Raw genomic sequence first — 11,599 nt, forward strand, 5'->3', positions numbered from 1 at the left:
AGAAACTGCACCTCGCGTAACCAGAACTCGCACTTGGAGAACTTAGCGAACAGTCTCTCCCTCCTCAAAGTCTCCAACACCTCCCGCAGGTGCTCCTCGTGCTGTCCCTGCGTCTTGGAATACACCAAGATGTCATCGATGAACACTATCACTGACCGATCCAGCATCGGTCTACACACGCGGTTCATGAGATCCATGAACGCGGCTGGGGCATTGGTGAGCCCAAATGGCATCACCACAAACTCATAATGACCATACCGGGTCCTGAAAGCAGTCTTCTGTACATCCTCATCCCTGACCCTCATCTGGTGGTAACCGGAGCGTAGGTCGATCTTGGAGAACCAAGACGCTCCCTGGAGCTGATCAAACAAGTCATCTATCCTCGGAAGTGGGTAACGGTTCTTCACCGTTACCTTGTTCAACTCCCGGTAATCAATACACATCCGATGCGACCCGTCTTTCTTCCTCACAAATAAGATCGGCGCTCCCCAAGGCGAACTGCTTGGTCGAATGAAACCCTTGTCTAACAGCTCCTGAAGCTGTGTAGACAACTCCTGCATCTCAGGGGGAGCAAGTCGATATGGTGCTTTGGCTATCGGAGCCGCACCAGGAACCAGATCGATCCTGAACTCAACCTGCCTCTCAGGAGGTATCCCCGGCAAATCCTCGGGAAACACATCCGGGTAATCTCGAACAATAGGAACATCATCGATCGTCGTCTTGCCCTTATCCCGGGCATCCAAGACGTAGGCTACATAACCGGCGCAACCCTGCTGAACGTAGCGCCTCGCCCTAGCGGCAGAGCAGAAGGTCAATCCTCGCTGGGGCCTCTCGCCCTGAACCACTATCTCTCCCCCACTGGGAGTGCGAACCCTCACTAGCCGAAGCTCACAATCAATCACCGCCCCATTGGGGCTTAGCCAATCCATTCCCACAATAACTTTATTCCCGCGCAGGGGAATCGGAACCAAATCCACTGAAAACTGCTCCTCAAATATCTGAAGGGAACACCCTCTATATACTTTGTCGACCCTCACGGTCCTATCATCTGCTATCTCAACCTCTAACGGACAATCCAGTTCCCCCGGAGCTCTGCTAAATCTCTTGCTAAGCGCAAGCGATACAAATGATCGGGTGGCCCCCGAGTCAAACAATACCAAAGCAGGGATGCCGTTCACCGAGAACGACCCCGTCACCACATCAGGAGTCGCTCGCGCCTCCTCTGCTGTCATCTGAAATGCCCTGCTCTTCGCCACCGGCGCATCAGCTCGGCCCTGACGGCCATCTGTGATCCTCAAAGTAGCAGGGGCGGGTGCATGCACCTTCCCTGCTGCAGCTAAACTGGGACACTGGGACCTTTTGTGTCCCCTCTGATTGCACTGAAAGCAAATCAGATCCGATGCTGTAACCGTAGTGGCAGGGGCCGTGCAATCCCTACTCATATGCCCGGTCCGACCGCACTTGTAGCAGCCGGAACTCCCTGCCTTGCACGCCCCCTCGTGCAACCTCCCACACTTGCCACATCGACCGTGGCTCTGCTGACCCCTGGACCTGTGATCTGAAACCTTGGGCTTTTTGCCCACACTGCCTGCACCCGAAACCGCCTCCGGTTTCCTCTTCCTCTCCATCTCGAGATCAATCTCCCTCTCTCTGGCTCTAGCAATCATGTCGTCCAGTGTTTTGCAACTGGACCGGCTCACAAACATACGAATGTCGCTCCGCAACATCTCGTGATAACGGGCCTTCTTCATCTCCTCGTCTGCTGCATACTGAGGAACAAGAAGGGCCCGCTCCCTGAACTTGGCGGTGATCTCCGCCACTGTCTCGGTAGTCTGGGTAAGATCCTGGAACTCCCTGGCTAACTGTTGCACCTCAATGACCGGTGCGAACTCCGCTCTGAACCTGGTAGAGAAATCAGCCCAGGTCATGGCATCCAATGCCGCATCATCCCCGATGGTATGTCCTACCTCCTCCCACCAGTCACGTGCCCTGTCCTTCAGGAGACAGGACGCCAATCTGACCTTGTCCCCCTCGGGACATCTGCTAGTGCGGAATGCGTTGGCCACATCCGCCAACCACCTGGTACTCGCTATGGGGTCCCGTGCCCCGTGATAGTCAGGAGCCCCGCATGCCCTGAACTCCCTGAAAGTGAGTGTGCGCGACCCCATCACGGCCGCCATCTCAGTACGGAAGGTACTCAGTCTCTCATCCATCATCTCCAAAATGCCCTCCTTGATCGAACCGAAGATCACAGGAGTCTGCTCAAGTATGATGCGGGTAATCTCAGAAGAAAGGAACTCTCTGGTCTGCTCATCGATCTGTCCGACCTCCGGGTCGGATCCCGATCCTGATCCTCCTCCGGCATCTGAACTGCCGGCTGCTGGCCTCGGACGCAAAACTACCATTCTGAAACATAACAACATCAGAACATTGAAACATTTCAAGGGATCATGATACGACTACTAGCTTCCTGGTCTAATCTTGGCCTTCCTTGATTCGAATACGGATCCTCTGCTTCCAGTAGTATGGGCCCCTACTACCTTCCACATCTATCCATACTTTCCTCAAGAACTGCCTCGACTTCCCCAAGTCACTTCTACCGCTGCTATTCCCTGCTACTCTCACCCTAGGCTTGCCCTAGAGAAAACTCGAGCTCAATACGACTGGTCCTCAGCTGCTGTAGGTCTCCTTGCACTGCCAGTTAGCCATCACCTGAACACCATCACATGTGATGAGGATCGGATAATCCTTCAAGTAAAAGATCCGTCCCTACAACGGTTGGACTCAAACAAGAGCTGCGCAGTAGGGCCAGTTCCAGCACTCTGGGATTATTCAAACCTGATTACATGTGGTGTGACGCGTCCACCTAATGGCTAACTCCCATTACTCGGAATCCCACTAAGCACAAAGCAAGCAGCATTCGGACAAGGGAAACAGACTCACGCAAGCTATTCTTATAACAAGAAACTGCACTAGCATAGGATGCTAAGCTCATACGATCAGGCGTAACCTAAACAGGCTATCCTACTGCTGTCTACTCAATTCTAGCATGCAATATTCATAGAGTTGTAACACATAAGCAGGCACATAAGGCGTTCTCCTACACCCTTAGTCCTATTCTAGCATGCTGTTCTACTAAACTGAAATTGAACAAATAACTTGTATGGGTAATTTGGGAGTACTTACTTGAGCTCGGTTGACCGCATGCACACACCTTTTTCTTAAAACAATTCTTTTCCTTCTAAGTGTTTTCAAAATTCTTTTGTAAAAACATTTTATTAAAAATCTTTTATTTCCCTTTAGTTTGAGTTCAGATACACCCGAGAGTGTATCCGAATCCCTCAAACCAGGGCTCTGATACCAACTTGAAACGACCCAAAAATACGACCCAAAAATTTCGTTTTTAATACCATCAAAACTATAATCAGAGTATCATATAGATAAACCATGCGTGATATGTCCCAAAAGATAATAAAGTACTGTGCGGAAAATGTAACATGCTATATCCAAAACAACAACTAAATCAAATCCAAACTAAAGCTGAAACGGTGGTGTGTGCGATGCCGTCATCCAGAGCTCTTCCCTTTGCTTGCGGAAGTACCTGAAACCAAAACTGAAACTGTAAGCACGAAGCTTAGTGAGCTCCCCCAACTTACCACATACCATACAACAACATATAAACACATATTGGGCCTTGCCCACTGCATCGGGTCGGGACCCGGAAAACTGCATCGGACCGAAGTCCGGAACTGACTGGGACCTTGTCCCCTGCATCGGACCGAAGTCCGGAACTAACTGCATCGGACCGAAGTCCGGAACTAACTGCATCGGACCGAAGTCCGGAACTGACTGCATCGGACCGAAGTCCGGAACTAACTGGGACCGTGTCCCCTGCATCGGACCGAGGTCCGGGACTGACTGCACATAGCATAGCATATCATAACAATTTATACTGCATACTGCATCGGGCCGTGGCCCGGAACATAAACACATACACATAGCACATAAAACATGTCTGAACCACGAAGGCATCAAACATACTAACTACTACATCGGACCGAAGTCCGGAAACTACTATTAACTGGACGGGCCGGCATTGTGGCCTTAGACCCGCCCCTACGGGAAGGAAACTCACCTCGTAAGCTAGCGGATGAGAGTGCGGCTCGGAAAGCTAACGGCTGCTGCTCCTGAATCTCCTCGGCTACAAATCCATAACACACTCAATCAATCACTAGCACTACACTCAGGGTAAAATGACTCTTTTACCCTTGGTCAAAGTTGACTTACTCAGGGCTGACTCGTCGAGTCGGGATACCCGACTCGCCGAGTCCTAGACTCTCCGTTCAACTCTTACCTGCTGTTACTCGTCGAGTGTGGCATCGACTCGACGAGTACCCTCTGGATCCAAGGACTCAGATGATCTTCATCCGACTCGCCGAGTCAGATGAACAGACTCGACGAGTTGTTCTTAATCCCCAAGGAGATTGCCTTGGACTCGCCGAGTTGTATGAACAAACTCGCCGAGTCCCTCCATTACTGAGTCTACTCTTAACTCGCTGAGTCCACTCCCTAACTCACCTCGTACACTCGACACTGAAGAAACTGAAGAACTCGGGACTCGCGACCTGACTCGTCGAGTCGTTCCTCCGACTCGCCGAGTCGCCGCCATGCAACATATTTTTACTCGATTTCTCTTGAATCCAACACATGCAAATGATAGATCTAGGTCCATTAAGCTGTTTTACCACGTAAAGTTTCCAACTTTACGTGCACAACCACATGAATGAGGGAAATAAGACTAAATTATGCACAATAAGGGTAGATCCATGGCTAATAAGCAATGTAACTCCAAAAAGACAGTGGATCTGGACTCTTCAACACCCCAACACTCAGATCCAAAGGTATTTCGGCTCAATAACACAATCAAGCAAGCATAAAGCTTGGAACAAGCATCAAATAGCCCTTAAAAGAGCTCTAATGGAAGTTTAAGCATGAAACCAGAAGAGAACTCCGAAAATACCTCAATAAGTTCACACTTGATCTTGGATCTTGGCACTAGAACTCGTTTCCTTGCTTCCTTCTTCTTCTCCTTCTTCACCCCTTCACAAAATGGAACAAGATCACTTATAAGCTCACAAGAGGAAGGTTTAGGGTTTCTCACAGTGCTCTCAGGGGGGAAAGTGACGAGATGGAGGCTATAATGGGGTTTAAATAGTGAGCAAACCCGGGGAGTTAGGGTTTCACCCAGACGGACGGACTCGCCGAGTCCAGGATATGGACTCGCCGAGTCGCCGGCTCCCACGTGCACAAGATGCGCGACCCGACTCGGCGAGTCAGGCTAGAACTCGCCGAGTCCCTCTTGAAAACTTAGCCCAAATCAAATTAATTAACATACCGGAAACGGGTCGTTACAAAAAAACTTTGTTTAGTTGAATTGGATGATGTAGTAGAAGATCAAGGTGGTGATCATGCTAAATTGGATGATGTTGTACAAGATCAAGGTAGTGAGAATCCTAAATTAGATGATATGGTACAAGATCAAGCTGGTGAGCATGCTAACATGGATGATGTGGTTCAAGATCAAGAGGTTGAGCATGCTAACATGGATGATGTGGTTCAAGATCAAGAGGTTGAGCATGCTAACATGGATGATGTGGTACAAGATCAAGGTGGTGACCATGATAACTTTGATTATGATGACTTTCATTATGAGAACTTTTCTCATGATCACTTTGATCCTTTTGATGGAGAACATTATCAACCACCAGAAGATGAGAATGTTGAAGACCATCAGTCTGAACATGAAAAGTCTGCTGACAGTGATGATCTTGGGCAACAATCAGAAGAACAATATGATGAACTTGTTGATGATGAAAACAATGTATCAGAAGTGGAGGTGGATATGACTGACTTTAACCTCAATCTTGATAAGGATTATGGTTGTGTTCAAATGGATGGGTTTCATAACGGGGTTGGGACAAATGATGAACATGAGGACATAGAAGTCATTGACAATGATAGATGGTATTATTTAGATGAAGGGTCAGAAGATGAAAGGAAAAGAAGATGTGTTCTTAAAAATCTGGCTAAGGAGAAAAGATGCAGTCTTGGCAATATCCATAAGGCCAGTTTTTATGTTGGGCAAAAGTTTAAATCAAAGAAAGAATTGAAAGAAAAAATTGACATGCACGCACTAGAAACTAGGAGGAATTTATATTATAAAAAGAATGACAAGCTTAGACTTCGGGCATTGTGTAGAGGTGTAGTCCCTGTCATCAATGCAAGTGGGGTGGTGGGCCTTAATACCAAAAATAAAAGCAAGGGCAAAGAGGTCAATTCAGAAAAAGTAAACTGTAGTTGGTTCCTTCATGCTTCTAGGTCAAACACAGAATCTCCTTGGTTTGTAAGGACATTAAATGACAACCATACTTGCCTTCAAAGTAGGAAGATTAGAGCTTGCACTGCTACTTTTATATCCAAGCGAATCATGGACCAAATTGACACGAATCCAGGGATTCCTCTTCGAGCTTTGCAGGAACAACTTCAAAAGGACTTTGAGGTTGGTGTTTCTATTGACAAAGTATTCAGGGCCAAGGCTATTGCAACTAAGATCGTGGAGGGTGACTATACGAAACAATATGAGATCTTGAGGGACTATGTCCTTGAATTGCAAGCAACCAATCTTGACACAACTGTCAAGATTGATGTTTACAGTGAACAAAACCCATCAAACCCAACGAGGAGGTTTAAAAGAATCTACATTTGCTTAGGTCCTCTGAAAAAAGGTTTTAAGGCTGGCCTCAGGGATCTTTTGGGTTTCGATGGTGCGCATATGAAAGGACCATTTCCTGGGCAGGTTCTAACAGCAGTTGGGTTGGACTCTAACAATGGTATTTACCCCCTTGCTTATGCCATTGTTGAGACAGAGAACAAAAGTAGTTGGGTATGGTTCTTGCAGTGTTTAGGAGAAGACTTGGATCTTGGTTCAAACTCTAACTTTACCTTTATCACAGATCGACAAAAGGTATCTCTTTCTAACTTGTATTATTAATTACTTATTATTATATAAACTAAATACTTAATTATTGTTATTGTTATAGGGTTTAATACCAGCAATAGCCCAACTATTCCCATGTGCTGAGCACAGGTATTGTCTCAGGCACATACATCAGAACATGAGAGTGAAATGGAAATTGAAAGAGTACAAGGATCATTTATGGAGATGTGCAACTGCAACCACTGTACCTGAATTTGAACATTGCATGAAAGAATTTAGCAACTATGACAAGGAGGCATGTGAATGGCTTAGAAAGATTCCTCCAAAACACTGGGCAAGAAGCCATTTTACAGGTACATAAATTACCATAAATTACTATATGTTAAATGTGTACTTGTACTTAAAACAATATGTTAATTTTTTTAACAGGCAGAGCAATCTCTGATATACTGTTAAACAACCTTTGTGAGGTATTTAACAGCAAGATAATAGAGGGAAGAGATAAGCCTATCATAGGTTGTTTGGAGTATATTAGACAATACCTGATGAAGAGAATATGTAATGTTATGAAGGTGATGGACAAGGCAAAAGGGCCTTTAACACCCACTGCAACAACCATATTGGATGTAAACAAGTCTCATGCATCACATTACATTGCTAGGTGGAATGGGGGTGACAAATACCAAGTCACTGGGGCATGGCAAGACCAACATGTTGTAGATGTTAGGAACAACACATGTACTTGCAGAAAGTGGGAGCTAATAGGCATCCCATGTAAACATGCCATTGCAACCCTTTATGAAATGACCAAGAACTCAGAGGATGTTGGTGACATTTACAGGTGGGTCAATAAGGTATACTGGTTGGATACATGGAAGAATGCATATTCCTATAAGGTAGAGCCCATAAAAGGAAGAATAATGTGGCCTAAAAGTTTGTGTCCCACCACACTTGTCCCTCCAATACATCACAAGCAACCAGGTAGGCCTACAAAGAAGAGGAAGAAAAGTGAGGATGAAAAATTGAGTCAGAGTCAAAGAGGGAGTCAAAGTCAGACTGGTACTCATGGTGTAAGTCAGGAAGAAGGCTGTAAAGTGGGTCCTGATGGAGTTCAAAAATTAACAAGGAAATATGTCAGTGTAACATGTGCAAAATGCAAAAACAAAGGTCACAACTCAAGGACATGCAAAGGTCAAGGAGGTGGAAGTTAGGTGGAAGTTGAAGATCAAGGTTGTGTTTGTTTTGGCAGATGTTATTTGCTACTTTTGGAAGTGTTTTGATGTTAAACAACTTATGACTTATGGTTCTTTTGGTTTTCATTAGTATGATAAGTATTAGAACATATATATATGGTTGCATATTTTGGGATAATGTAATTGCACTATATGCTTGTAGTCTATTATGTAATTGCAGCCTTGGTTATTATGGTTTTTTGTTATTGTTGTTTATTATAACCATTATAGTCAATTATTCACATTAACCTTTCTTTCACCTTACAAAAACTACAAAGAACCTTACAAACAACATAAGCAATTCCATAAAATTCATATTTATACCAGGAAGTCATTTACTACATACACAACTTACTTTGACCTTACAAACAACTACAAAGAACCTAGGTCAAAGTACCAAAAACCATTAATTCACCAAAAAACCACACTTTTATCGATCTTCAACAAATAAAAACCCACCCCATTGACCTATTACCTAAACCTAAACAGACCTTATGAACAAAATCACAAAAAACACCCAACTAGCCAGCAACATGATCTTCAGAGCTGTGCACCAAGCTTGCATTCGGTTAATATTTCTCAATAGTCCAGGAATAATGACTTTAGACCTTTCACATATGGGGGGATCAACCCATCCGATGAAGCGACAAGCAGAATCCTTCAAAAAGGGGAAAATAACAAATGTTATTTGATTACAAATCAAAATGGGTGCAAACGAATTTCTTTACCTTTTGAGGGCAAGCATAGAAACGTCTGCCTGGGTTCTTTGGTGTCCATGAGCATTTAACAACAGCAAACTTACCACAAAAACAGAGAACCATCGTGTGATTAACTGACACCCCGACTGTTAACAAAGAGAGATGAGAGAAGGAAGAGAGAAGGAAGAACAACTTCGAAGTTGCAGAACAACGTTTGGGGAAGAACTTGAACGTTGGGGAAGTCTTATATGTTATTTCTGGAATTGTAAAAATGGTCCCTCAAGTAAAATGACATTTATGCCCTCATGTGCAATGCACGTGAGGGGTTTAACAGCCACAAACAAACGGCTGTTAACCCCAAGGGCTTGTTCCACAAACAAACCTCTCCATAAGGACCAGAAATCCAATTTTTAAAAGGTTTGGACCATATCCACAAAAAATGACAAACCACAGGGACCATTTTTGCATTTTTGTCACGATTTTTTTAAGCCTAAAGCTACATTTGTGAGATTTAGTTACTTATAGATCTCAACCACTTCGAATAATTTATATTTGTTACATACTTGTTTAAATATACTATGAGATTTTCATTTTCTTTTCAATTTGGATGGTGTAAAATCCAATTTTCGGCCTTTTTATGATTTCTTACTAAAAGGTTATATTTTCAAAAAATATTTACTACTATTTGTACTTTGAAGCTCATTAAAGTACATGAATTGACACATATTCTGTTTTCTTAGAAGTGTGTCCTTTTTCTCATAAAAGTAAAAAAAAAACGCCCTTTATTTTATGAGAATAACAATTATTTATTATTTAAAATAAATACAACAGAAGAATCCAACTTTTATGGGAAGAGGATATCTACTCAGCTTTGATGTAGAAGTATGAGAGAAAAAATAATTCCAATTCGGTTTTGAGTTGTCAATTTCATGATTTCATCATTTTGTTTCAGAAAAGGAAAAACATTCCAAATGCCATTCATTGCGTATCATAATTAATTTCATAATATAAACAAGATATCAACAATTACATGATTTATGCAGGATAAAATACAAAAATATACACTGGAGTTCTATTACTTTATTGATTTGTTTTCTTATTGATTAAATAATTTTACCAACATAACCATTAGTCCCAATAACATTAACATATTTTAAGAATTGCAAAAAAAATAAAAATGCCATCAATTAGTACGAAACAAAATGATAGCAGTAAGTTATGTCTGTGTTCTTTTGAACGACTTAATTTTACTTAAACAACTAATAACCAGACATAAAAAACAACGTTTACAAAAATCCGCTTCTTTCGAATCTTAAAAGAACCAAACACCATTGCATTAACCACAAAGCCCATTCAATTTCCATAAATATAACCTCCAAAATTTGCACGATTCATCTGAGAAATAGGCCAAGAACCTAACCAAGAAGACGCATATGTGATCAAACCAACCACAGGAAACAAAATATCCACTCATCACAATCAAAAATAAATATTTGTGTCTTTTACATGAAAAGCGCAACACAGACATAACATGGACTCCAAATCAATACCCAACATTTATACCTATTAATTATATAGAATGATAGATTAAAAAAAGATATACATAAGTCTTAGCAGAACAAAATTAAGGAAGTTGGTGTCGAGTGTGATATATTGTCAAAAGGCATCGACATGCACACTACATTCACTTCATCATTCCAGCATATCCATCTTTTATCATCTTCCTCTTGTATAATGTGTGACTATTATCAACACTATTTTGTGAAAGCTCAACTTGTTTTCTTTTGTTTTTTTTTTCTTTCAATTTTGATGTTGGAAGCATTGATAAAAGTTAATAGCTGAAAATTATCTATAATGATGGAATCTCTTACTGTAATTTTTAGTGTTATAATTATAAATGGTGGTAACATACGAAACACAAAGAGATAAAGCCAAGCATACAATTAATCAGGCACAAAGTAAAACAAAAAGCAAATTACGTACATTGAAAATAAGGGATATAACAACAAATAATAGTTTTTTTAAGCTAAAATAAATTGCAAAGTACAAATTTGTTAAATTGCTCTATCGACATAGGTTGAAAAAAGCCTAACATTTTGACACCCGTGATATATCACAAAAGGAACATTTAAAAATAGAAAGATCAAACGACAAAAAGTAGTTTTATTCCACTAAAGATTACCCTACTTGAGTACTAGTTAAGCCCATAAAAAATAATTTAACTTTAGATTTTACTTTTTTCTACATTGCATTAATACTTGTTAAACTACGTGTACCCAGATATCTTTGAGCTTTTTTCTACACTGCATATTTGCATTAATACTTGTTAAACTACGTGTATCTAGATATCTTTGAGAAAATTTTATGTGATTTTTTTAATCTTGATTTTGGATTGTATGCTTATATATCAGAATATAATATGATAAATTATCAATAATACCTCAATCCATATAAAAAAAACATGATGTCTTAAAATAATGTGGTGTTCATGAGGCCCCATATGACCATAATTAGAGACACAATGTATTGTGACTTCTATCCATGTCTATTTGGCTTCTTCTACAAAAGGCAACATACCTAAACTAGTGTCCCATAAAACAAGGCTTTTCCCCTAAGTTCGATATCATCATCAACCATTAAAAGAAATCAAATTCTGGTATTCAAGACGTGAT

The sequence above is a fragment of the Lactuca sativa genome, chromosome 6 (assembly GCF_002870075.4).
Source record: "Lactuca sativa cultivar Salinas chromosome 6, Lsat_Salinas_v11, whole genome shotgun sequence".
Lineage (NCBI taxonomy): Eukaryota > Viridiplantae > Streptophyta > Magnoliopsida > Asterales > Asteraceae > Lactuca > Lactuca sativa.